Source organism: Numida meleagris, chromosome 3 (assembly GCF_002078875.1).
Source record: "Numida meleagris isolate 19003 breed g44 Domestic line chromosome 3, NumMel1.0, whole genome shotgun sequence".
NCBI classification, from domain to species: domain Eukaryota; kingdom Metazoa; phylum Chordata; class Aves; order Galliformes; family Numididae; genus Numida; species Numida meleagris.
In genome coordinates, this window is record NC_034411.1 from 10,861,432 (window position 1) to 10,889,211 (window position 27,780).

The window sequence follows — 27,780 nt, forward strand, 5'->3', positions numbered from 1 at the left end:
CACTGTGCCAAATGGTCTTAAAAATAAAAATGCAAGACTGTCAGACTTGCTGCCTTCAGAGGAAAATTGTTTGATTTTAATTTATATTCCACTTAACACAGCATTTTACGAATTACGAGTGGCTTTCACTGAAAGAAAATATGCAGATTTTATACTCTGATAATAAATTTTCATTTGATTATTTTAGCAGAAAATCTCACTTCACTGAACCACATAACATGGTATAATTGTTTTACACTAAACAGCAATGCCAGCTTCTGTTGTAAAGTTAGGAAGAGGAGAACTGGAATTCAGTTGCATAGCAAACATTATAGCCCTGAGAGTTAAATGTCAGTATTGTTTCAAGTGTGTAGGTGAACCTAGTAATTATTTTATCTTCCACAACTGCTCACACAACAGTGATTTAAAAAAACAAATTAAAAAAAACATCATTGGTCAAAATATTAAAGTGAGGTACCATTTGCCAAGAAAAACACAGGTGCCAAATCCATCTATGATATAACTATTTTGAATCATTCTTGGAAACCACTGACTTGAAATAAATTATGAACTGCATCTTGACTTGAAGCACCAGTCACTATCTCCTCCTATTAAAGTAGGACTCCTTAAGGCTAGTATCATACTCTTTCTTACCTAATTCCAAGTAGCAAGACGTTTACTTACAGGTAGATCATTATTCACTCTTTTCCAATTTCAGAAAAACAGCCAAAAAGCGAAACACAATGTTTGGTGTTTGTACTGCAAGCCTAGTCACCTTGTGATCAGAGCAAACCATTTGCAAACATTTTCCAAAAGAATCACAGCCATCAGTAAAACATTCACACACCCTGTGCATTTACAGCAGAGACTTCAGAAATCAATGGCAGATGCAGTTAAGCTAGGACGTCTGCTAAAGAATTACAAGTGATCTAGCTAGTCACTTTGAGTAACACTAAATACAAATTTTACTACATTACTACATAAAAAAAAGCCTTAATAGATCAAGACTCTCATTACTTTCAGATGGGCAGCATTATTTCTGTGGGTAAAATGCAGTTTAAACCAGCAAAGCCAGCTCTTAGAAGATGTTCATCAAACAAGTTTATTAGCAAATTCTCACAAAGCACAGGTGAAGGAGTTTCATGAGCTCCCTAAGTGGACTCCAGGGCTTCTGAAAAGAGGATAACCTGCCTTCCAATCTGCTTTAGCCATGCATTCACTTCATCTCCCAAATTCCCATCCTATGCCACGGCAATCCAGATCAATAAAAATGCTGACCACATGAAGGGAGGGTGGAAAGGGTTTAAAAATCCCTGAAACACCTTTTGGATCAAGATCTGGTTCCAAAGCTCCTTTACTACACAGAAGAGTCAGGGACCTGCTGCCACTGCACATGGAGATATGAGACTGCCTCTCCAAAGAAGCCCACAGCTTGACATCATTGTGATTATTTCTAATTCACATGGACAGCACAACAGTAGCAAGGACTTTTCTGAAGTGGAATAGCCTTTATGCTTCTGTGAAAGGACACTGTTACAGTTCAGGCACCAGAATTCTTGAATCCTGCATCCAGTTAGTAGCTCTGTCATAGACACTTCTGAAAGTTAAGTGATTCACCTCTGTGTGACAGCATCCAAATGCAGTGACCACCACAGCAACACTACTTTAAGGATTGCCTCCACCCATTTGTTTGCTGTCTCCTTGTTTTACCAGGACAGCTGACTGAGCAACTCAGCAAAACAAATTACCTAAATAGTCCACATGTGAAAGATGACTCATATTTCCTAAGGGATATGCTTACAGAGGTAAGATGATACTTAGCTTCTTGAATCATGTAAAGACAACCTGCTAACTCTCCAGTAAGAGGCAATATGGTAGCTCATGAACACCTGTACTAGACCACACTTCATAGAAAAAAAATATGTACAGCTGTCCTGTAGGACAGACCCCTTTCCCCACCAGCTGCAGGACTTAAAATAAAGCTCTCGAGATGTATCAAGTTTCTTGTCCATCAGTGTACAGAGTATGTAGCAACTTCAGCGGTAATTCATTTTCTTCAGATTATTGTAACCAAATTCAAGCAAACAAAACAGTTATCAGCTGAACTGAACGGTGACATGTGTATACTTCTCCCATAAATGCCACCTTTCTCCCCAAACTTCAAGCTAAGGTAATTGAAATAGCAGTAATCTCCAACCAAATCACTAACAGCTTTCCTTCTCAGTCACTAGCAAAATGGACTGAGACTAATCTTCCAGTCATCCATCCAACTCTATAAACCTTGCCGTCCTCAGTGGCAGCAATTTGATTTCAAGAATGCTAACCTTCCCCACTTCCACCACTGCTTTCCGTTGTATTGCATGCATTTGCCCTATTTGTCTTTGTCAAACTAAAACAAGCCTAGTAATGAGCATCACTCCTTTGTGAGTAATTACAAAAGGTCTGGAACAGTAGCATCCATTTTTGGAGGAGAGAACACAGAAACCTGGCAAAGCTCAGTAGCGCCCTGTATCTCTTCATCAGGTACTACTTTAACGCCTTCCTCTCCCTCTTCAATAACTTTTTCAAATTTTGCCACTGGTTCTACTGCTGTGTGGTAGAAAGTAATAAGTTCTGCAGCATTCTTGCTATTATACAAGGGCTGCTCCAAAAGTAATGCCTCCTCTTTTGTTGGCCTATGATGTCAGAGGCAGATGGTGGTAGTATGGCAGTAGAAGTTCAAACTCCCAAACAACATCCCATTACATTTTGTTGCTGTGTGACATACAGCAGCAGAGGGGCAGTCTGACATGCAATCACATATTAAGCAAAGGGGAGTGACTGAATTCCTCCAAGCAGAAAAAATGGCACACACTGACATTTACCAACATTTCCTGAATGTTTACAGAGACCAAACAGTGGCTGTGAGCACAGTGCAGGCTGGGGATCCATTTCAGCAGCAATGACAGTGGGTCACCTCCACTGGTGCAGATTTATACAAGCACAGTGTGCAGGGTCTTGTTCATCACTGATGAAAATGCACAGCTAATGGTGGTGACTGCTGAAAATTACCCTTCTGTAGCTGAGAATTTTCTCTATCAAATAGTGTTATTGTGCTCTTTGTATCTGTTGTAGTTTCCACGGAAATAAATTGGAGGCATTATTTTCAGAGCAACCTACATGCATTAAAGCGATGGAAGAGCATAAAGCCTGAGATCTCAAATAACCATATTTTATTGTCTACTTCAATTACAGTGGAGATTATATATAAAGTTTACTTCCATCCAATTACTAGTTATTAATTGAAATGATTCTCTTTGTGCAACGGTGATTTTTAAATATCACACATTTGACTGCAGAAATTAAGAAGGTAGATTTTGGTTGACTACCATAGTTGAGCCATCGCTTTCAAGAATACAGAGATAAATCATAAGGCAAGCTTCTCCAAAAAAAAAAAAAACAAGTATGTTCCAGCCTGCTTATCCCTAGCACAAGAAAAAAAAAACTGACAGGGCACTTAGTGACTGGTGGAAAATTAATTTGGGTCACTCTCCAGTACAGTTGCTATGACAACTGCATGCAAAATGTAGTAGGCATGCTCTTCATCAACGTTAATACAGCATCAGTCATTCTCCACAAATTTTTAATCAATGTAAAATGAAGTACATTTCATAACTAGATACAAACTAAAATAATGCTTGCATGGTCAGTTCTTCTTTGTCAAAGAAGAAATGTCATCACCTCTTCCCTGCTGCATACAGTGAATCTGTCACTTGTTAATTTTTTGATAAATAACATTTCCATATCTCAATGTCACAAAAATAAGCACATTGGACTGGAAGCATTGGAGGGTTGAGAGGGAGCAAGGTAGGTTAGAGAAGGTGTTTTCCCAGATGCGTGAATACCTGTGTTATCACAGTAAAGCTCTGGGCTAAAAATCAAAACTCAGCATCACCACTTTAAGCCAGAACGACTCTGCTGGATTTATATCACTATAACACACCTTCATCCGACCTCTTGCTCAAGTATTTTATAACCTGACCTCAAAAAGATTACTTCAGGCTTAACTTTTCCACACGCCTGGTCTAGAGCCTCGTTTTTCACATGTACATACCAGACTTCTTGGCTGCTTTTTTTTCAGGCTATTATTTATTTAAGGTGAGCATTCATTGTTTCACAGCTTGCTGCAACTCTTCAAATCTAAACGTGGTTGAGCATTTAAAAACTAGACCTTTCTGTCAGCTACAATTACATCACAAAACCAAAGGTGCTTGAGCTATAAAAAGCTCAAGAAATGTAGTTTGTTTCCTAGGCTGATTTAGTTTTACATCTTACTCCATAAATAATATATACCATTATTTACTGTTGCATAAATGTATACAACAGAAGGAATCCTTGATGCAACAAAAGACTCTCCCCTCTCAAAAAAATAAAGAAAAAGGACTCTCCCTGCTCTCCACTCCCCCACCCCCTCAAAAAAAAAAAAATCTGTTTTCCTCTTCCACATTAACAATATATTATATTCAAACAAAGACAACACAACACCAAAGCTGGAATTTCACTTTCTACATTATATCTACATACCGTAGCAGACTGTGTTAATATTGACTTTTATAAAAGGTTACCATCTCTGAAACCTCCTCCCAGAACACAAGCTGAGACATCAGAATACAATAACAGCAGATTAGCATGCAGGACTGCAGCGATGCTGTAGCTTTGTTTGGCTGTATGCTACTAAATTGTCACTGTACTTAAGGCAACTACAACACTTTGTGTTTCACAAGTCCTAAATACAATTTCAGGGTCTGCTAACTTCTTTTAAAACCAGTTTGTAGAACATATGGTTTATTGTGCCAAACGGAGATGATTCTTAAAACAGATGTCTACCTCCGCTTTGCTGCATCCCAGGTACATTTAGACAAATCAGCAAACTGGATTTCTCCATCAACACACCACTGAAGCTGATGCCAATACTCGAGTGTCAACAACAGTATTCAGAACTTTGTATTTGTCTGAGTTGCCCTGAGTAAAAAAAAAAAAATGCATTGAGCCTTTGGAGTTACCTCCAGAAATTAATTTGCCTCTACATTTTAAGCCTGATTCAGAGGTTTTAATTGAGATTTAAAAGGAAGAGTTCCAATAGCTATTACAAGTAAGATACAGCTAAATTAAGTGTTCTTTTGTATTTATTTAACAGAAGATGGAACTCCAACATCTCAAAATGTGCTACAGTTTCCCAAGCTGAACAACTGATGAGTATCCTTACAGTACATCCTTGTTCTGCAGGATGAGGATATCTACAAACCTCACTCCCCACTGCCCTCCTTTAACACAGATGCCAAGATTTTTGAAGGAAAACTAGTTCACTACAATCAACACTATCAAGAGCAGCAGGCTACCAGAACTTCTCTCAGTACTAAAACAACATATTTCAGCTCCTGGTTTTCAGAAAGTGTCGTGGATTTTTTTTGCCATTGTGTTTTTGTTTTTTTTCTATCAGACACATTGAGCAGAGTGGGAGAGAGCTGGCATCTGTGCTACAGATCTGCCATCAGACAAATAGGTGTGCCGTGGAAGACAATAGACAAAAGAATAAGTTTTTGGAAATTGAATATTGGACAGCAATTAACATAATCCACTGGCTGCCAGATACATGCATCTAAAAATACATTAACTTACGTGCATTCTTCCCCTTAAAAATTCTCCAAGTATCAATACCCACATTATAAAGAAACAAACATAATAAGTTACAAAATTTAGAGATGGATGAGTTGGAAATAGTCAGGATGTTACTCTACTCTTAAGCCCAATCTAAATTTAGATTTTCACACTATCATGCAGAGGCATCCTACTAAAACAAAAGCAGGTTGGAGTTATTTTTTTTCCTCTTTCCAAAAACTAACTACTTGAAGACAATCTGAAGGCATAAAACTAAATTGGCAAAACAAGTTGTATCAACACTATCTAGCAAAATACATGCCAAGTGCTTATAATTGATACCATATACTTAGGTTTTGAATTATTTTAATGACATACTGGGTGAAAAAAAAGATGCTTTGCACAGTAAGATTATTCTTTAAATACTGTGCCTTTCCAGGGCTGTTTAATTATTTCATAAACATAATCATTTGGGGTTTTAGATTAGGAAATAATACATTGAGCTCAGAGAAGTGGAAAATAAGGTTTCAAGTCCATGAGCCTTTATCAGCACAGCAAGTCTCTAAACGCACAAACACAAAAAAAGATGCTCCCCAAATCTGTCATTATCAGCCCTTAGAGGAAAACCCACCACCCTGGAGGTTCAAGATAAATTGGATGAATCTTCAGCATGCAGAAACAGGGAAAATCCTCTGGCTAGGTACAGAAGGTCAGAAGACCCATCTGTACCTGCAGACCTGCAGAGCAGCGTGAAGCTCAAGCTCCTAAAAAAAATAAAAATAAAAAAAATCCCAAAATGCAAAGCAGGGTCTCAAGAGTTGAAGAGAACAAATGCCAGGATTCTGACTGGAACAGAAAGCTCACCTCAAAGGGCAGTGTCTAAAAAAGTGTTTATTTGGTTTTGTGATTTCTAACTCCACTAACACTTGGCAGCCCTCAAGAGACTGAATCACGGATGATGCCAACTAATGAAACCAAATTATATGATCATGACCTTCTTGCAAGCACTTGGAGTGAGACTGACTCTTCTATGTTTGAGATAGGTTTTTTCGGATCTGTTTTAGTTTCCTCCATGCAACCCTTGTTATAGAGCCTCCTGACTATCCAGTGGCAGACACACCTGTGTCCGGAAGCAATCCTGTCATTTAAGTTTCTGGAAACTTCGACATACACCACAGGAATCATCTCCATCACCACCAGCTGAAAACACTATTTTAAGGCTTTCACCAGCAGCAGTCTCAAAAGACTCATGTTATTCAGATAACTTGCTTGAAAACTGAAAGTGCAATTAATATATTCACTATATTTATGTAATTAGTGATCTTATTAACTTGGACCTTCAGACATGAAATCCTCATCTTTACTCTTCACCCCAAGCTTATTGCGTGAACTTTCTAGCATAATTATAACTTTGCATAATTGTTACTTACTAACATCACTGTAGTTGAAGGTCTGCTCCCATTTAGATTAAGGGTTTCCATCCTAGGTAAGACTGGCAATAAACACTGACCTGGTCTGACATCTGCCAAGGAAAATACCTGACTTTGAATCAAAGTTCAAGTACCCAGCACCTCAGTTTTAAATAAAGCTTTCACATGTGAACCATGGCAACATTTTCTCCTCCACTGTTTTAAACCATAATAATGCTAAAAAATACAAATTACATACAGAAATACCTATTACTTATGACTAAATTCCAAATATAAACATTCATACGAAACGTATAAGGGCATCAAAATCAAGAGGAAAAAAAAGAGTGACAGAGCTTGTACGTTCTCCTGTTTTCTATTTTAGCATGCTAAGAGTTTATGTCTGTTCAAAAGATATGGAAAGAAGTCACAGCTACTTACTGACCAGTGAACCTGACAACATTTAAGAACATGCCCTAATTTCACCCTGCATAAGCTCATGAATTTTACAGCTGCAAGCAAGTAAAGAAATAAAAGAAATAGCTCTGGTCACTGTTGGTCAGTATTAAATACATCTACGTAGAAGATATTAAAAGAAGCAAAAGATGCTGCTCAGCTCTTGATACCAGTCACTGGTCACAACTCTAAACTTTGGACACTGTTCAGACAGCCATGCAAAGCTACCTATAGGAAATCTAGTAGTATAGGTTAAGGATTTTTTTTTTTTTTTAAAGTTGGTTTGCTTATCAAGGGCACATATGACAAACTGAATTAGCACAGCCTGTCAACCGTTAACAAAATCACTCCTCATAAGTGGAATATAATTTCACAGTCTGGCTGCTCCCACTGGGTGCTTGAGTGCCTACTGTACAAACTACAAAATCTTCACCTTTAGGAGCCCATAAATAAAATAAAAACATCGGGAAGTAATTGCATCAGTCATACTGGTGAAGCTAAAAACATTGCCAGTCAACATCTTCACTGCTATTATAACTCATAAAGGACATTTTAAAATGCCACGCTGTCTATCATCTGCATTTATTGAAGTGCACGTCCGGGATTGCATCACTCATGGGGCTTACTGTTCCACGTACTCGCAAAAGTTGAAAGACTGCCTCCACAAATTCTACTCAGCTAGCCCACTTACAATTTTTTTTTTATATAAGCTGCTGATAAACATGAGAATAGTAATCAATACCTTAACTCTAAGAAATGGATTAAAAACTTCTACTAGTTGCAATCCCTTCCTTCAAATTAAAATATGCCACTGCCAGCAAGTGAAAAAATCTTTTGAAAAACAAGACTCAGATCTGCAGAGTTATTCACTGAATATAGGTAAAATACGTTAAGAAAATAGGATACTTTCTTCTATCACATTGAATTGTAATTAAGTCTATACTCATATATAAAAGCTGACATTTAACATAACCACGTTGCACAATTATTATACGTAGTGGTCACTGTGTAGAGAAACTATTTCTAGACTTCAGAAGTGTAAATACCAGTGCTTAATTTTAGAAATAAAGAAAAATTACAATAGCAGAAAAGTGTCTGAAACCAGAGTAACAGTTCCCCTACACACTCCAATCCTATCTAACCCGTTCCTAAATAAATATGGGTTTGCAGCATACAAAGGGGTTAAATGAGTAACATTCCTAACACCAAAGCCCATCATCCAATGCCAGAAACAGAGGGTACAGCTACTTTCACATTTGTATTTCAGGTCAGGATGATGCCTCCCAGTACTTCTCCCAGCAGCCCACATACACAGCTTGCAAGAAACCACAAAACGTGATGCTTCTGAAAGAAAGCAAACTGAAATAGTGCGGAAAGGCTGCCCCTAATGCATCACAAGTGCAAACAGGCATTCAGTCCACTGAGCCACTCTGAAGTTTTCCCAGAGGTTTAACATAATACTAGTAATACTTAAATCTCTCTAGAATAGACACCAGGTGCTCGGGCCCAGCTGCTCTGCTCTACAACTCTGCATTTGTTTGTCCGCATTGCTTGCGGGTGCAGCCATGGCCTAACAATGATGGGTCTGGATCCAATCAGTTTTTGGAACACGACAGGACCCTGTTTATACCTGCATGTAACACGATAAAAACTCACATTAGAGAAGCAGTCGCAACAGTGCATTTTATCATTGCCAGTAAAAGTACTCACAAAGAACACCGAAACTTAAATGGGCCTGTTTGCTCACTGTATTACAATGTAATGATGCGATACAATTTTATTAGGATTAGAAGTAGTAAGCAAGCATACAAACTACCAGAGCTTTCAGATGGTCCGTATGGTCACTGCATGCTAATAATTATGCAACTTGACAGTAATAACAGCAAACTGAATACTGCTAAAAGGCTGCAAAAAGGATCACTTTGGGGGGATGGGGGACAGCAAATTCTTTGAAAGAATGTTCAAAACAGCACTATGAAAATTGTTGGTTTTTCACTTCTGAAATTAATGACCTTCAACGGAAATAACTTTTTTGCTGATACACAAGAAGCTCCTGTTTAATCTCCAAGATTAACGTTTTATGCATACATTAAACTAGCAAAAATTGGCATTAGAAAGTGTACTGCAAATACATATTTATAAACACACAGCAGTCAAAAGCTTATGCAATGGCAAGATGATGTTATCTGCTGACTCAAGTGTTTTGTCCACTGAGCAGAATATACCTACATCACAGAGGTTGCACTATCCCTTTGCACAACATTATAACTTCAGCTAAGAAAGCTTTTTCCTCTGAAGGAATGTACACATGCCACTTGTGCTTGCAAGTGGCCAGTAGTTATTTTTTATAGCTCATCTACTCATTAATTACCATCAAAATTCTATATTTTCCCCTTAAAGTACAGGATGAGAAGCGAAGAACCACCTCTACTGATTACATTATATATAAATTCAAGATAAAATAAGATTTATCCTTTATTATATTATTTATATATATTATTCATATATATATTATTTATATATATATAAATTATAGAATTATAATATATATTATTTATATATATTATTTATATATATATTATAAGATTTATACTTTAGGATAAAATATTCTTCACTACTTTAAATCAGACTAATTCAGAGGGGTGGAAGCCCTCTAATATTAATCTGGCTCACACTCAGTGAAGCATTGTCATTTTACCAGAAGAAAACATTATTTCCTTCTTACTAGTTTTTGCTTTTTGCATACTTGCTCTTCATTGCTTCAGTTTCTCAACAAAAGGAAGACTGCAAATCTACAAAACACATCAGATGCAGATCCAGGCTTACAGCAAATCAATGTCAGAACACAAACACCGAAAAACTATCGTAGTTATTTCTGAAAATATGGTGGAGGCTGATAGGTCAGTGATGCCATCTTTAGTATTCATGCTGCTTTGTGTATAGAGGGTTCTTCTCATCTCAGATTCTGCTTTAACCAATTCTGCATTTTTGTCACACACTAACTCCAAACAAACAAAAATCCACAAAGCTAAAGCAAGCAATGCATTTTCTCCCTCATAATCCCAGTCTTATTTCTATTGAAAACTAGCTTTGTTTGTCTCCATCCTCTTTGCTCCCCATTCCTGATTGAAACATGCAGCTTTTTTGACTTAAAACACAGATATTTGCTCACAGTTCTGTATTAGCAGCTGAATGAGATCTACTCTTGAAATAGTTACAGCTGGTACGAAACTTACTCTCTCAGGCATATACTGACTCAAGTTCTCATACAAAATATCAGGCAGGAATTAAAATGCTCAGACTCATACACTATTAAAGTTTAACACAAATTATTCACAGTCTAATGATTAACTCCAGAATTACAGCAGAATTTCCACTGAGTTTAAGAAACTTTGCTTTGGACTTCTGACAAAACTGAATGCAGCAATAATCCAACTGAGATACATGAAATTCCTCATGCATAAAGACTATTTTAACTTCTTTTTTTTAATATATATTTTAGTCTATTCTGAATCAAGTTAGAAAAAAGCTCTAATCTTTCAGTTTCCCAAGAACTTCTGTTGTTCTAAATACCTCTAGAGGCTTTCCCCTGAACTTCAGGTTCCTTTTTTTTTTCCTAATATAATATATTAAGAGTACTGTCAGCAAGCACTCTTAATTTTCACTAAAACAAAGCTTATTAATTAGGACATACTACTGATCAGATATTGATATTCTAGGCAGCAAGATAAGTTACAAAAATAGCTCAAGAACTTCAGGTGGTAGGGACTGAACCTGCTAACACCTGTTCATAGCAGGTGTTACATCCCTCCTTCTGCCTATCACCACAATTCAGGTTTAAATGTTCTTATGGTATACACTACAAATGTCTCTAGTTTCATACTGCAGCTAGCACAAAAAAGTTCCTTCTTTCTAGTCCAAGTCTATTACCATGACATATGTTCCACCCCACCAAGAAAGAGAATGCTACTATTCAAATTCATGCTACTCACATAGATTTAATACTACATGCATGTCACGCTCTCATCTCAGAAGAGAAAGGAGGAGGGCAACAAGGACAATCAAAACCACAAAAAGTATTTTCTAAAAGGAAGAACTTAATAGACTAGGATTGTTCAATTGAAAAAGAGCTGACCACAGCAGGACATTACAGAAGACTAGAAAACCCACATTCAAAATAGGAAGGTGGGCAAGTAATGCCAAACTGTTTCCCAATGCAACGGCACAGGAGCCTTGAAGCAGAAACAGAACAGAGCAAAAGATCACGCTTCACACTGGCCAACTGAGCTGTGGGTGCTGCTTATTTCAAAGCAGGATTAGACAATTGCGTGGAATAAAGACTCTACCAATAGTCATTAAAAGCAGATACCAGTGATTACTGAGGAAGCCACAGGCCACAAATGTTTAGAGTACTCTGAAGCATCATTATTTACACAAGCCAACAGAGTGCTTGCATCCCACAAGGCCAACTGTATCCTGAGGTGCATCAAAAGAGGGGCGGCCAGCAAAGAGAGGAGGGAAGTTGTCTCTTGCTCTGCCCTTGCAAGGCTCTATCTCAAGTACTGTGTCCAGGCCTATAGTCCCCACAAGAAAGATGTGGAGCTGTTAGAGTGGGGCCAGAGGAAGGTCACGATGATGCTCAGAGGGCTCGAGCACCTCTCCAATGAAGAAAGGCTGAAAGGAGTTGGACTTGTTAAGCTTGGAGAAGAGAAGGCCCAGGGAGACCTCATTACAGCCTTTCAGTACTTAAAGAAAGCTGATAAACAGGAGGGAGAATAATTTTTTACATAGCAGATAGTGATAGAAGAAGAGAAAAACTAAAAGACAGGAGATCTAGGTTAGATGTCAGGAGGAAGTTTTTTACTGAGAGGGTGGTGAGGCCCTGGCACTGCTGCCCAGAGCTGTGGGTTCCCCATCCCTAGAGGCACTCAAGGTTGGATGGGCCCTGGGCAGCCTGAGCTAGTGGGGGACAGCCCAGCCCACAGTAGGGGTTGGAGCTGTGTGGGCTTTAGGGCTCCTTCCAGCCCAAGCTATGCTATGATTGTTATTACACACTTACCTGTAGAAATATCCTGGGAGTGTTCAGAAGCAGGTACACACCAGAAGAGAATAAGAAATCCCACAGACATTGACTCTTGTATGAGATAATTCACGTCAATTAGCCAAAAACCACATCTGCAGCCATTTATGAAACACCTGGTTTGTTTCACCAAATGACTTTCTTCTGGAGAACTATTTGTGTAATTGACACCCGATAATGAATCTCCTCAGTTCAATCACCATAAAAGCATGTTATTTGCTAACAGTTTTGTATTACCAGCTGAAAGCTATCTACTCTAGAAATTGTTACAGCTAGTATGAAAATTACTATAGGTAAATAAGGAAGCACAGGAAGACATGAGAGAACAGAATCATTTACCTATTGTTTGTGTTAGTTGTGCTATACGTTGAGAGTAGGAAGTATCTATCACACATACTTCAAAGTATTTTTCATTACTAAAATTTCAAGCTACCTGTTAAGTCCAATCTAGGCTATCTCAAAAAAGAAAATGCAGATGGTTCAAATAATCATGTAATTGACATGCTATTAAATGAAATTCATCTACAAGATATTATTACATCCTCAGGAACAGAGGGAAGAAACAATGTTCTAACATTCAAATAAACAATTTTAAAGTAATTTAACCCTCTTGTCAATTGTTTCAAAATAAAAATATATTTTAAAAAAAGCATTAACATAAGTCAAACACTTTACTACATGAAACATAGGTACTTATGGTCACCAAGATTCAAGGCTCTGCCAAAGCAGCATCTGGTGTTCCTGAGTAAAGAAGCATTCTGACATTTTTTAGCCATATCAGTGAAGTCTGTATAAATTTACACCATTGCATGTTTCCCCAGTAGAAGCATCTTATCAAGAATGAGCTCTGCTCAGGTTTCTGGCCCCCAGGGCAGTTCTCATCACAGACCAAACTCATGATACCAAGTTTTGTTCTCCAGTAAAACAAAGGGAATGGGAACACAGCAAATCGAGACTGCTCTATCAAGATGATGTTGGTTTCAAAGAACTAGCAAAAAAAAAAAAAAAAAAAAACCCTAAGCTTTCATTTCTATCAAAACACACTACTAAGATAGAGCTCCAAAAGTCTGGGGAAAGCAGCAGTTTGTAAAAGCATCCATCATTTTTCACACAAGGGTAAATTAAATAAAGAACAGTAGAACTGTGCCAAGCAAATTTATCTCAAAGGAAAGCAAATGCCAGATTTTATTCTCCCATTCACAGTCCACTAAAGTAGGTGGAAAATCCAGAAGTCAACGCCTTGCTTTAAAGTTATCTTTAAAATCATGTATCTTGAATACATTACATTAAATTGCACGAACATTTGACACAGCCAGCAAGGTTAATTCTAAAGTAATGCTAATAGTATAAGATATTTTATTTTAATCACTTTTGAGGTTGTAAAACCCTTAGGTTTGCGTTTCCCCTCACAGGTAATGAAAAGGCACAAGGATCCGCACTACTGTCTCACTGAAGCTGTTACAATGTCTGCGGGCTGAACAGCCTTCACACTTAAAGTAGCAAAGTCAGCAGAAGCGCAGCTGCGCGTATTTAATCTGCTTAAATTTTGTTTCAACGTGAAGTGAGACCTTGAAGTTACTAACCTGAAGCGTTAAGTCTCGGTGTCAAGTGTAGCACCCCCTACTGGGCGAGGCATGGAACAGGGCACCAAATGCGGAACAGCCGAAAAGCCCAGCAGCTCAGCTCGCGCATCCGGCCCGTTTCTGAAGGCCTGGGCGGGGCAGTGCCCAGTGGAAACCCCGCGGCCTGCGAAGGCGGTGCCTGAGGAAAAGCCCGCCCGCCACACCGGTCGAAGCCCTTGATAGCAACCATTGTAGCCTTAATCCTTGCTAATTAATGCTTGAAAAGGAGCAGGATTGTCTGAGGCTGTTTGCTGCAGAAGTTAGGGCTCATTTTCATGACAGAGACGAGCATTACCAACGGCCAGGGGAGCAAGCAAAAGCACACGCATTTTACTCGATGTTTCTACAACGGCCTGGGCCGTTTCCACAGCAGACAGGGGCTGCCAAGAGTCAAGGCAAACTGGTCAGGCATTCAGCACTTCACCAGAAAAACTCTGCTTCTTCCCCGTTCCTCCCTCCTCCACCAAACAAAAGAGGGAGAGCGAGGCTTCAGATTTTTGCTTCAGCACAGCACTGGCACGTGCCTCCTGCAAATCCTTTCTCTGTCTGTCAGCCTGAGCAAAAACCCGGAGGTGCCCCCAGGGAGCTAGCTGAGATTGGCCTAAAGACTTCCAGCACACTCAGGGCTTAATAACTGCTCATTATAGGTGTGCAGCTATCACACCCTGTATCCATCCGTGGCATTGATGTAGGTTGGTTTGTTTAGCGATACGGATTAGTACATTCGTTTTAAGAACCAATGTATTACTTTAGCAAAAGGAATCTGTAAGTGATTCTTCTAAAACTTTCCATTTCAGCTTTAGTGGGTGAATAGTCTTGTTTTTCCTTGGGACACAATAGCATACTTTTATCTTTTGCCTCAATGATTTTGCCTCACAAGAAGCGCAGGAGTCATAATAGAATACTTTTATCTTCTGCACCCAGTAAGTGCAAGAACATCTTCCTTGGATTCCACATATATATTTTTTTAAAGTTGCTCACTACGGCCTAATAAGCAATGGAAATCTTCCAAAGTGGACAAAAGTGAGTCAAAGGCCTCACTGATGAAGACGATGGTGAAAAATGGAGAAGAAGTAGGTGGGCACTCGACCACCCTAGATACCACTGAGCATGTCCAAAGGGACATTAACATATATTGCTGAGTCCTTGAAAAGGAATAAATATGTATGCCAATGTTCTGCATATGCATGTATTACCTGTTCAAATGTAGGATCTGAACTCTGAGAGGGTGTGCTTGCTTCTCAAGTCAACCGGTACGTATTGTGAGGAAGAAAGGAATGCCACTTTCTAACATCCCCTCCTCTGTTCCTCCATAGTCACCTTAGCCTGTGCCACCCCTCACCAGCACTCAGCAAGGAAGCACACTTTGAGGCAGACTTCCACCCCTTCTGATTAACCTGCCATTCCCTAATCCTGTTATCCATTTATCTTCCTCATGCTGTTGGCCCAGAGCTTGATGAACTGTTCCGAGAGTAGTATCTCCAAGGTCAAGGAGTCGCGTGCTCCACCTGTGTAATCAAGGAACACTGCTACAGTGTTTTGTGTGGGGATGCCATGGCCAACAGTTTCACAAGGAAATCATTGCTTATGTCACAAACCCTGCATAAGTTCCTTGTAAGTACACCTCCTTAAACCAATTCCCTATTCACAATTAGTTTTCAAGGGTTTTAGCAGATGTATTATCAATTTCACTCAGCATTGTTTCAAGTTCTATGTTATTTGATCAAAATGTATCACAAAGCCAATGTAACAACACTATTAATTACAGCAATACTGTAAGTTGAAGAAAATACATTAAATAAAGATGCAGCACTAAGAGCACTATCTTCAGAGTATGGCAGCAGTCACAGATAAAATCTACTATAAGGTACACATTTTGCTTTCCACATATATTTTAACTGGGGCTGGCTGACTGACAAATAACAAATTAATTATTCTTTTTTTCAAGATTCCTCTTGGACAAGCAAGTCATTACAAGGAGTTGGGTATTCAGAATGGTCTGATATTACGTTTATGTTTACACTTCAATGTTTAGCTGATTTGATGAGCCATGCATTGAGCTGTTCATGTTCACAATTTGTCAGATAAATCATGCGAAGGTTATCTTCCCCCTGACTGCATCCCAGCCTTGTGAACCAGAGGAGAAATCAAAACATGCATACACATTTGTGAGGGGTTTGCAGTTGCATTTGTTAAGGAAAAAGATACAGATGGTAAAAAAAAGAAGTCACAAATGCTGTCAGATTAGTCATGCCATTTTCAATCTCATGAATTTTCTGAATTATTTGTTGTAGTAATGACCAAGCTCTGAATATTATTACCTTTACTTTTCTCTGGAAGGACATGCGGAGTTTTGGGATGGTTTATTCCCTGGAGAGATTATATCACTAAGGGGTTCACAGGGAAAAAAAAGGTTGAACAAACATTAACAAACAGAAATCTTGATCAATTGGTAAAAATGAAAGACAATGATCAAACGCAGCTGTACTAATTAATGAAGGGAAAGACAGAATGTAGGAAGGTTATTCCAGCAGGATTATCTCATTGAGGATTTTTAAATCAGGAGGATGAGGCACAGATCTGACGAGAGATGGAGGCAACCAGAAGGTGCAAACCTTCCTGGGCTACTGGATTGTGGTGCCAGCTACAGGAACAAGTGCAGGGGTCCTAGCACCAGCTGCTGAAGCAAGTGGGTTCCCTACTCTCAGGCTTGGGGCAGAAGCAATGTGTGTTCTCAAACCAGCTACCGGGGAGATCAGCGTGAGTAAGGTGAGTGCAGGCTCCACGGTGTCCTGCAGCCAGACAGAAGCAGCACGGGGCCGGAGCAGCTGGAGGAGGCGGCCATGCTCTTTGCTCCACTTCACATTCCTATCCTCCTAATCTCAGTATTACTGCCTCATATTGTGCTTAAACAGTAATTTAAAATAAAATATCCATGCGTTAACACTTCTTAATCAAGCATAACAAATTGATGACAGTACAACTCTGAAGATGGTTAAAGACCAAAATTCAGAAAGCACGATTCTAAGGAGACAGAATTGTACTGACAAAAATCCAAATAATGTACAATATGAATACACTAGAGCACTGTTTACAACACATCGTTAAGACATTCTTTCATCAAACCTGATAAAGCAGTATTAGTTTAGGTTATGATAAATAAAAAAACCATACACGCTTCATTTATAATTGTTTTAATATTCAAATCAGATGCGACATATTTCTTTATAATGATTCATTGTGATGAAAACTTTCAAATCAAGGCTACAAAAATGTTTTCAGTATCTATGTTCAAAAAAGGAGATTAACAATGTAGGTTAGGTTAGATTGTTAGTCACATTTTCAACAGACAGTTCACCAGATGGCTGGGATGCTGCACTTTTGACGCTGTTTCCCTGTGTGACTAGAATGAGATGTAACGCTAAAGCTAGAGCCTGGGAACAAAATATCAAGGAAATAATTAAAATTATCATTACCGAAATGACTTCCTCTCCACTGTTTCTACCGAGTGATGTATGTAGATAATATTATCTTCTTTTAGACATGCGAAAAAAAGATTTGGTGGAAGAAATGCCTCTAAACTCAAATATGTATCGAAGAAGTACAACAGAAATATTTTGAAAAAGCTGGGGCCCAGATCTGAATTTTTTTCAAATCTAGGTGTGTATAGTATTGCAGATTAGAAAACCAGAATATTAATACCTACAATGTTCTGACAGGGAAAGCATGAGATAACACCCCCTCATCACAACTTCTGCATACTTCACTGAAGTATGAAAATATTTTCTTGAGTGGCAAGGGTTTATAATCTTAGCTGTGATGCACAGTACAAAGCTTAATGTCTTTTGGAATGTAAGGGTATTTGCTACACAGCAATTTCAGCTATATTGCCAGCTCGATTATCACAGTACAGTGCTGGCAAGCACAGCTTTTTCTGTATGAGAATATCTCATAGCGGATTTCATGGTTGCTAGGTAGCTGTACAGCTCAAGGGCCCTGAAGGAAACAAAAATGCTGCAAATTGGTGGTACCCGATCAACAGTCAATCTGTTCAAGGTCCATTACCTCTCATTACCTTTTAACCATTATTTACTTTCTATTAGTTCAGACAGGATGATTGTAAAAAGGATAGTTTAAAAGGACCATTAGAATGGACACTTTTTGAAGCCAATCCTAATTATTTTTTTGTATAATTACACAATGCATCAAAAGTGAAATACAACCTCCAGTCCAAACTGGCACAGTGTCTAACTTTATGTTGGCTACTCAAGGACAGATTTGAAATGTGATGATGATGGGAAGGAACAAAGAATAGAGTGTGTTTATGGGCAACCTTAACTATTCTTCTCTATTTAGGACATACAATACGTGCTTCATATGATCCACCTATAAAGACAGGACTGCATATCTGAGACCGTTATAGTACATTCCTAGCGAAAAGCCAGGGCAGGGTTTAGAATGATAGAGTTTGGATTATTGTTTTATTATTGAGAACAGTAGCTTTCTAGACGTGTACAACCTGTCATAATAAGTCATAATAACAAGTCTAATTTTCAGAGTAGCGAACTCTGCAGTACTAAATATAGTTGCATAAAGTTAAAATATAATAAATAAATAATAAATAAATAAATAAATAACAATGTCTGAAACTCATACCCAAGATAATAACTACAAGCTCTCTTCACAGCCTGTGTAACTATGTAACTCATTCTTCATTTATTTTTTTTTTTTTAAATGACTGCAATGTTCTAGCAGCTTACTACATAATCATAAAATGTCTGGTGATATTTTGTGTCCATTAATTGCAAATGACAGTAGCTGAGTTTTGATGCAAGTATTCTGGTATTGTACACTGTTTTTCAGTGTAGATCCAGCTTATCTTTTCACTGAGAATGGAGAATAGGAGTGGAGGAGAGAGGAAGATTGACTGTATTTCTATTACACACCCCTAAGAAGACTGCATGGAAGATACCATTCTAAACATTGAATTCACACATTCAAACCACTTCTATGTGGTAAATACCAACAATCATTCTGTGAAGTTTCTTTGGAAGACATTGCTTCACAAAAGTACCTACTAATCTTTGTATGGAAGAGAAAAAAAAAACAATTAGGAGTCAAAAAACCAAGCTGCTCATAAGCCTTATTTACAGACAATTTCTGACATCTATTTTGTGTGTGTGTGTGTGTGTGTGTAGAAGAACCTGTTGAGATGCCTGTTAAAACTCATTCCATTTGACATCAATAAAATATTGCCTGGGATGTGAGATGCCCAAGCTATTGGTGCATAGTATTGTTAGTCGTGTATTCTGGGAGCAATCCTCATTCCTTCCGGAATTGCTGAAACCCTTAGACACTTTAAGACATTTCAAATTCAAGTTTAGTTGAGACGTATATTTTCTCTGATCATTTTTAGTAACCTGTATTCAATATCCAACATATGGGTTGTATCCTGTCTCCATCGGATTTAGTTGTACCTTATATTAGGTTTAGCTATTAAAGCTTCATCGTCTGCATTCGTACTTTATATTTTAACAGTTCCATTGTCACAATGATATGAATATTTTAGCATCTAATTATATCTGAATTTTCATTTATTGGTAACACTTTATGAAGGTGTTACTGGAATTGTACTCTTTATTCCTCTGTATTCTTGGCACAAGCAACTTCGCAGTGCAATAAAATCTTTAGCAAAGAGAAAGTCATTTGCAGACACATGACTTAAAGCTGTTTCCTTTTTAACCTTGCAAGTGAAATTGAATTTTCTCCCTCTCTTCACAAATCATCTGTAACAATATTCCCACTTAAAACTCTTCACCTGCTTTTCAGCAGTGTAAAAATGTATTTAAAAAATCCATTTGCCTCTCTTTCAGCAAATGTGGTCGGTGCCTCAAGAAATTAAGTTTTGCTGAGAATTACATATATATACGCACACACACAAATATACAATGTAACTCCAAATCTAAAAGATGTTGCCCTGTGTGTTTGTGTGCATCTCATAAGATCTGAGCAGTAAATGCCAAGTACAAACTTAGAATGCCATTAGCTCTTTTGCTGCTCCAGTAGCTTGACCTTAATAAAAGTTTGCTCATGTTTGAATTCACAGCTGCTGATTGACACTGCAACTGACATAGAAGAGCCATATCCTAGGAGAGTGTAAATTGGCTCTACCGCCGTGGAGCTACACAGATTTCACAAAGGATTCAGCAAATTATCTTCAACACGAGGAATCATTTTAAATGTAAGCAGATTTAGGAATTGCTCTGCAGAAAGCAGAGCCATCTCCTTTATTTATGGCAAGGACTCTGTAGATTCCCTCCGTGAATGCAACACATGAGTTATCTGCTGTTGGCATGAGTGCTTACCAATTAATCTTCAGCTGTATCCCTCTTCTAGAACATGTCACTGCTGTGATTTTGTTTCCCTCAGATGTCTTTCCTGTTATTATATTCTCACATTTGGATTTGTATCTTAATTATATGTTAATATTTCTGTACAAGGAAGGGGGTAAATCAATCTCATGAATTAATAGTGAATGGAGAGATAATCCAGGAAGGATAATGCACTGATAGAAGTGTTCTCATGGGATGTATTCTACATGATTGAAAACAACAGCTCATAAAGAACCGCACTGATTAGAAGTGATTGAAGGTGCATGTAAGTTGAGGATAGGCAGAACAGATCAAAGAATATAAAGTTGTTTGTTGTTTTTTTTACCTGAAATAGGAGGCTCATTAATGTACATGAAATTTCACAAAAAAAAATTAATTGATTTACAGTACTTAGGGATGCATCTTTTTCCACACACAGTACTGTTGCATTTATCTTATCTTGTCCTAGAGGTGATGAATGGGTTCACTTCTACTGCAGACTACTTAAGAAGTCACTTTCAAAATGTGCCGTCTGCTTCTAGCTTCCTTTCCCCTTTCCACTACGGAAGAATCACATTCAGGGCTAAACTGAAGCACAAATTAGATAAATAGTAGGTATGGAAAATAAAAATAAAGCAAAGTGAGAAAGACACAGGCAAAAATCCATATACTCAACTCACAGTTGAACCTTTCTTTTATTAAAAACATGACAATAAGCTTCCATTTGAAATAGAAAAATAATCAAGCCGTCAAAAGCCTATGGTGCCTAAAAAAGGTACTAATCTCATAAAATTGTTGATACTGTTGAGAAAATCATTCACCATGGAGGTTTTTGTTTCAATTTTCTTGCCAGATCAAAACTTCTAATTGTTTTTCCTTGCGTTTCCATAAAAGATAGAGTTTGTCCTAGATGCACTGTTAAGTTAAGAAGGAACTGGCAGATGGTTTATGAATATGAGCAGTTTTGAAAAGCAAGCTTCATTGCAAATTTACTTTCAAACAATTGCTCCCAACTCCTATTAATCTTCTACAAGAAAAAGGGAGACATGCTTTCATCCTACTTATTCCAAACATGGCTAATTACAGAGAAAGAGAGACAGAGGGGGACTTAGAATCAATCACTCTCAATAAATAAATTTATTAAAAATGTATATCTTAGGTAAAAAAATAATATATTTGTAAAGAAACCTAAGAACATCCCATAATCATTAGGAACAAAATAAAATAAAAATTGAATGGGAAAAAATGTGTGATGGAAAACAGTTAATATCATTATTATTACGTCTGTTATTATAAGCACTTACAACCATGTCGGAAAAGAAATAGGTGAGCCAACACAAGGAATTGTAGCCAGTGTAACTCAGAGACTCACATTTGTTTTAGATATCTGATACTTCAACATTCTGACAAGTCTCATCAAAAAACATTATATGAGGGTAAACATAGTTCTGTTCCCTAAGATTATTCCCTTCAGGGTTAAGGAGGATTTTTCTCTGAATTTCAGCTCCCACTCCATTCAAATAGCAATTCTTTTCTGCACTTAAATAGTCTAAAAGCATGCAAAACACAGACCTTATGATTTTTTTTTATTTTAGCAATCAAAGCAAAAATATTCTACACTTGTCCACATCTCTGCCAGTTGCAGATTAATTTTTGTCCCTTCCTGTTCACTTTTATTGAAAGCCTATAGAATTAAACTCCTAGCACATGAAAGAAACGCAATCAAAATTTAAGATGTTCACAACTGAGATGATAATTATGTTGTTTGTGCAGTCTCATTTTTCCACTTTGAAATAGTTTTCATAAAGTATCCCCTGTTCTTACTGGACAGCCATACATATAACAGGACTGATTAACTCCATCCTGTATCTTAATATCCTTCTATTTTTTTTATTTTTTTAACATCAAATAATGATGACTTAGCTTTTAATACAACATTCTTCTGTGGAACTATAAAAGAACAACAATAAATTTATTTGGCATAAAAAATAAGGGTACAATAAAGTAGTCTGGGGAAAAAAAAAACAACAAAAAAAACCACAGAAGGTTTCTTATGTGTGCAAACAAAACAGTTGCTGGAAGACTCAAAAATGAGATATATTTATATACATTATTTTGATTGCCTTGTATTCATGTCCTTGTTACTATTCTCAGGACAAAATATTAGACACAGAATCCCATGAGTTGATGAAAAATAAGATTTCAATTATATTTTTCTAATGTCAGTCAGTGAGAAGAAATACACACTGAAAGTAACCAAAATTAATACCAGAGGGAAACTGAATCACTAAGTGCTGTGACAAATTGCAAACTTTAAATCAACAGAATGTGTGTAAATAGGACATGGACTCCAAAGACCTCTCATTCATTCACTGCTTCTTTCAAAACCTCAGCCAAAGGTCTGATCTCTCATTCAAACTGGAGAGATACGCAGGAAATTTTAGAAGCCAGAGACTTATAATCATGATCAATGGTAGCCTAATTATTGAGCTGCACAGAGAACTACATTCCATTTCCAAAGCCTTTAGTCCCAGAGTCCTCTCTTTCATGATCTAGAGTTATTTTATGTCTCTTTTGGTGACCTAACTTCATTATATCCCCTGGGTGTCAATTGGGCTCAGACTGCAGTGTTTCCAGTACAGCTAGAAATAGGAAATTTGAATTTAGCATATTTCAAAATGAATTTTAATGGTGCCAGCAAAGAATTGCTTCCATCTTTTGGAAGAGTTTTCCCCTCATGCTCAATATACCCATGTATTAATTAAGATACTTCCTTCACTCTATTTAAAAAGTGAAGATTTTGTCTTCACCTACCACCTACTGTGAGACTCCACTTAATGCAGTGGTCACTAATGGCATACATATTACACGAATACTAATTTGTGGGAAGGATCATGCAAGTTTGGGTCTTCTAAGATTCTTGTTATAGAGTCTACAGTGTGGCTTTACTGTTTCATCCACCTTCATTCACAGAGATCTGGGTAGAATTTAAAAAAAAATAATAATGATGTACATTTTCTTTCTTCTACCTAGGAGTTTAGAAGATAAACAAGGTACGAACTGAAAGTTCTAACAGCATTACTGAGAAAAAAAGAAAACACTGGAACAAACTTTCAGTTCCTGTCACGCATTCATGTTCTCAACAAATACGAATCTGGAATCCAAAGTACTGTTTCTAAGACAAGTTATGTTACTGTTAGAAAAACAATCCAGATAAAGCGAAATGAATTGGTCTATGGACACAGTGGTGGTCTCTTTCCCCTGGGCCACAGAGACCATGCACAAAAAAGCACCTCCCAGAATGAGAGTCCGGCATCTATCGGACAGCAATGACTACCACTGAGCAGCAACCAGTCACTGAAAATATCAATTTTCACCCAATCAAAACATTTAGAGAAACTCCATGAGCAACTAGAGAGAAAAATGCTGGTCTAGAAGTAGGTCTTAGACTAATCTTTTAAAAAGGAATATGGATCTGATGGACAGAACATTGCTCAGAACAAAGAGATAAAGCCAGGAGATAGAGTGAAGATTGGAGAGAAGGAAGTTAAGTATGTCTTGTGCAGGAAATCTTACCCTAGTTGACAACAGAGATGATTATATTTGAGAGAAACAGTCTAATTCACATATTGGCAGCCTACCCTCACTCAGCGAGATGTGAAACTTCTCATGTTGCTCAGCATTGGTTGCTTCACTCTACTTCCTATCAATAATGCCCCAAAAAGCCACTACAGTCTGCCAGAGAAGCTACTAATTAGTTTATAGTCTTAATACAGACTTTTTACTTTTTATTTTAGAAAAGCAAACAGAGTGAAGAATTTTGCAGCCCCAAGCTGGCTCTCTTCCTGGCAGCAGTGAATGGACCTGATAAATACAGAGAGCAATTCTTAAGTACAGAAATTGTTGAAGCATCCAGGAATCATAGCAAAAGATGAAACACACAAGCTCCTCTTCACTAGCTACAGCAGCATTAGAAATCTTTCATTGTAAATGCAGGAAACTTGGAACAGAGTCGGTGGTTCTTATTTAACTTCTTCATGCTTCCAAGACAGCAGCTCTGAAAGGCTGGAGTTAAATCCTGAACCGACAGGCTGACGCTGCTTTGTCAATAGAACAGCACTGACTTCAGTGGCTTGCAACCAGGTGTGAAAGCACTAATGGCAGTTTTCATTGCAGCTCAGCTTCTCAGACTTTAAAAATCTATCAGTTATTTCCTCTCCTATAATAAAAAGGATGAAACATTTACAGATTCCTCCTTTTCTTCCCACAGAGAAGTGACTGGTTAGCAATGAAGATTTCAAAACAACATTAAGCCAAAACCCTATTTTATTCTCTAATTTAGAGTACATTAAAGCCATAAGCATCCTAACAAAGGACTTTCCAGATTCAAAGGTGATGCTTTCTATCCTTCCATTGGTCTATTGGGGCAGGAAGCCTTTGAAATTTTGAAAACCTTAAGGGTTTATTTTCAGAAGCATCAGAAAATTGCTGAGTAGTAATAGAGCATACCTATTACAATAAAACTAATCAGAAAATCTTTAAATTAGGCTCTTGACAAGCATGTGTTCTGAGATACAACACAATGGCTCTGGAAGCCAGCCAGCTGAAGGAGAGCATCATTTGCTAGTAATGTTTGTATTCAAGGTTTATTAAGTACAGGTATATGTGTTATGAATAATGAATTGAAGCATTCCTGATTCTTGCATTCCTGCCACTGGTCAGTGAGTAGTCCTGTAACAAACCTAATTAAGCTGGCTTCTGTTAATAACCTGTTCTTCTTTGGGACAGGTAACCATGGAAAGCCATTCCCTGCCCTGCTAGCTTACAGTCTTGGAGGATAAACTTTTGTAAGGTTGAATCCAAAGGTCATACATTTTAAGAATTCAGTACAGTGAGGATGATACTTTTTATAGTTAACATCTCATTTGGGGCTGACAACTCATATCCATCCTATTTAACAACAAACCAATACAAAAAATACACCCATTCAGACATTCTTCACAGATACTTGTTTTCCAGTGTCCTAAAAACCTATTTAATTTTACTGAATGTGCAATCTGATAGAAATTTTTCTGAAAACTGTGAGGAAACTTAATGAAAAGCTGAAATCAACAGTATACTGGAGCCAAAATCAAAACTTCTGTGAAAAAAATATCTGAGAGAGGACTAACTGTGAAAGTACAGACCCTTTAAATGAATTTTAAAAGACAAAACAGAGCAAACCTGGCAGTAACCTTTATACAGAATGAAACTGAAATGAGTCTCTTAGCAGTGAGGATTTTAATTGAATGCTGTAACGATTCTCTGCTACAGAATGGCTTTGAATGCATCATCATTTTTTGTCAGTTACCTGCAGCTAAGTACTTGTCAATAAATAAATCACAAGTTTCCACAAGTCTGTATGGTGCCAGAAAGACAAGAAAGATTACATACAGTTCTGGTTCCACTCCTTACCTCTTTACTGTGATTTAATGTATTTCTTTGTTGAACTTTTCCATATTTAGAGACCTGGCCACCAAAATCATTCATCTTTCATTCATTCTCTCTGTCCATCTGTCTATCTATTTCAACATATTGTAAAAATATTATATATCAGTTGGGGTTATTTGAAAACTTAACGTTAACTGCTATGACCTAGTGTAAAAGCTGAAATGTCAACATTGGTAACAGCTCAGTATGGAGGTGCTCACTGCTCTTTTGGCTTTTAAGGCATCTGCAATGACTCTGCTTTTCTGAAAACTGAAGCAAAGATGTATCAGACCAGGCACCCACAACAATAAGAAAATGCAGATCAATACAATTATTGAAACAGAATGTGCCCAGAAGTAGGTCATTTGTGGTTTGAAATACCAAAGTATATTGCTGCAGTTAATCAATAAGGAATTGAAACCCATATTTAAGATGTTGAACACATTATATCGTTGCAGTAGTGTTCAATAGGCGTGTTCTTATTAAGTAAAAGGTTGCAGCCACTTGTCCCATTGCACTGACTGTTACTACCTATATCTGCATCACCCCTCCACCTGCTCTATTAACAACTGTCATACATAAAGTATAAGATGTATTCATTAAATTTTTCTATTCTAAAAACAAAGATCATCCAAAAAAAAAAAAAACAAAAAAAAAAAACCAGAACAAATATACATACATACACAAATCTACTGATTTTAAATGTGAATTTAGTAATATTCAATATTTTCCTATTTTCCCTAGGGATATCAAAAAGGTTACCTATATTGCTTTATTTTAAACAGTCGGTGAGCCTCCAATCTAGATAGCTGTCTGCTGATACTTCTCACGTAATACAAACTATGAATATTTTGATACCAAAATCAAAACTGCAATTATACTTTTAACTATGACTCATTGCTGATTTAGATTGTTCTGATGAAGTATGCTTCTTTATGCATACAAATTATATATTCAGTTTGCAGATTGTGTGAGAATTAGGACATACCAACTAGACATTATTGCTGCTAAGCACTCTGTGAGTGATGCTTCTGGCAAATGCTATGTTTGCTTCTTGAAATTTTTCATTACTTCTCAAATGAATTTTAGGGTTTAAAAGTTTTTGTATAAAAATATATAAAGGCAACGCCTTTGTACTCTCAGCTACTAATAAATATTTATTTATTTTAAAGAAAATCTCGGTAAACACAGTGAATTATTTCCCTGGGCAAAAAGTTCCATGTGGGTGGTTGAACGACAAAGTATAGGAAATGAATTGCTAATATATGGTTTCACAATTATTCTCAAACCAGTATTACCTATCATAATAAAAGGAAACACAATTTAAAAAATATATATACTGCAAAGCAACACAAGTATAGTAACTTGCATGAACAAATCAATAGAGGCAGACAGCTATTACAAGACTAAATGCAAGCAGCCCATTTTATACAGAAGGCTTGTTCCTGCACCACTGACCACTACCTATATTTAAACAAAGAGGGGCAGAGCTACAAAGATATTCAGTAGCATTCTTCCTACTTAGGCACCTATCTAGCAGTGAAAGGAATGAAATTTCAGGCACCCATTTGGATTTAAATACCTTAAAAGTCTCCCTGGTACTGTCTGCAAATCGTTGGTGCAGTAGATATCAAGAATTTTCTTTGCAACTGTTTCTTTTTCATGTGAGAGACAAAAAAAAAAAAAAAAAAAAAAAAAAAAAAAAAAAAAAAAAAAAAAAAAAAAAAAAAAAAAAAAAAAAAAAAAAAAAAAAAAAA

At 37.3% G+C, this 27,780-nt stretch overlaps 1 protein-coding gene across 23 annotated transcripts in view; it reads right to left on the reverse strand.

Moving 5' to 3' along the window:
* NRXN1 (neurexin 1) overlaps positions 1 to 27,780 on the reverse strand; it is a 658,401-nt gene that overhangs the window by 518,266 nt on the left and 112,355 nt on the right. Inside the window, exon 1 of one of the 23 annotated variants that reach the window (XM_021391188.1) lies at positions 14,145 to 14,332. The exons of the other annotated variants lie outside the window; for them this stretch is intronic. The gene's annotated coding sequence lies outside the window, so the exon portion shown is untranslated. Of the gene's footprint in view, positions 1 to 14,144; positions 14,333 to 27,780 lie in introns of those variants that run through there. 23 annotated transcript variants of the gene reach the window in all.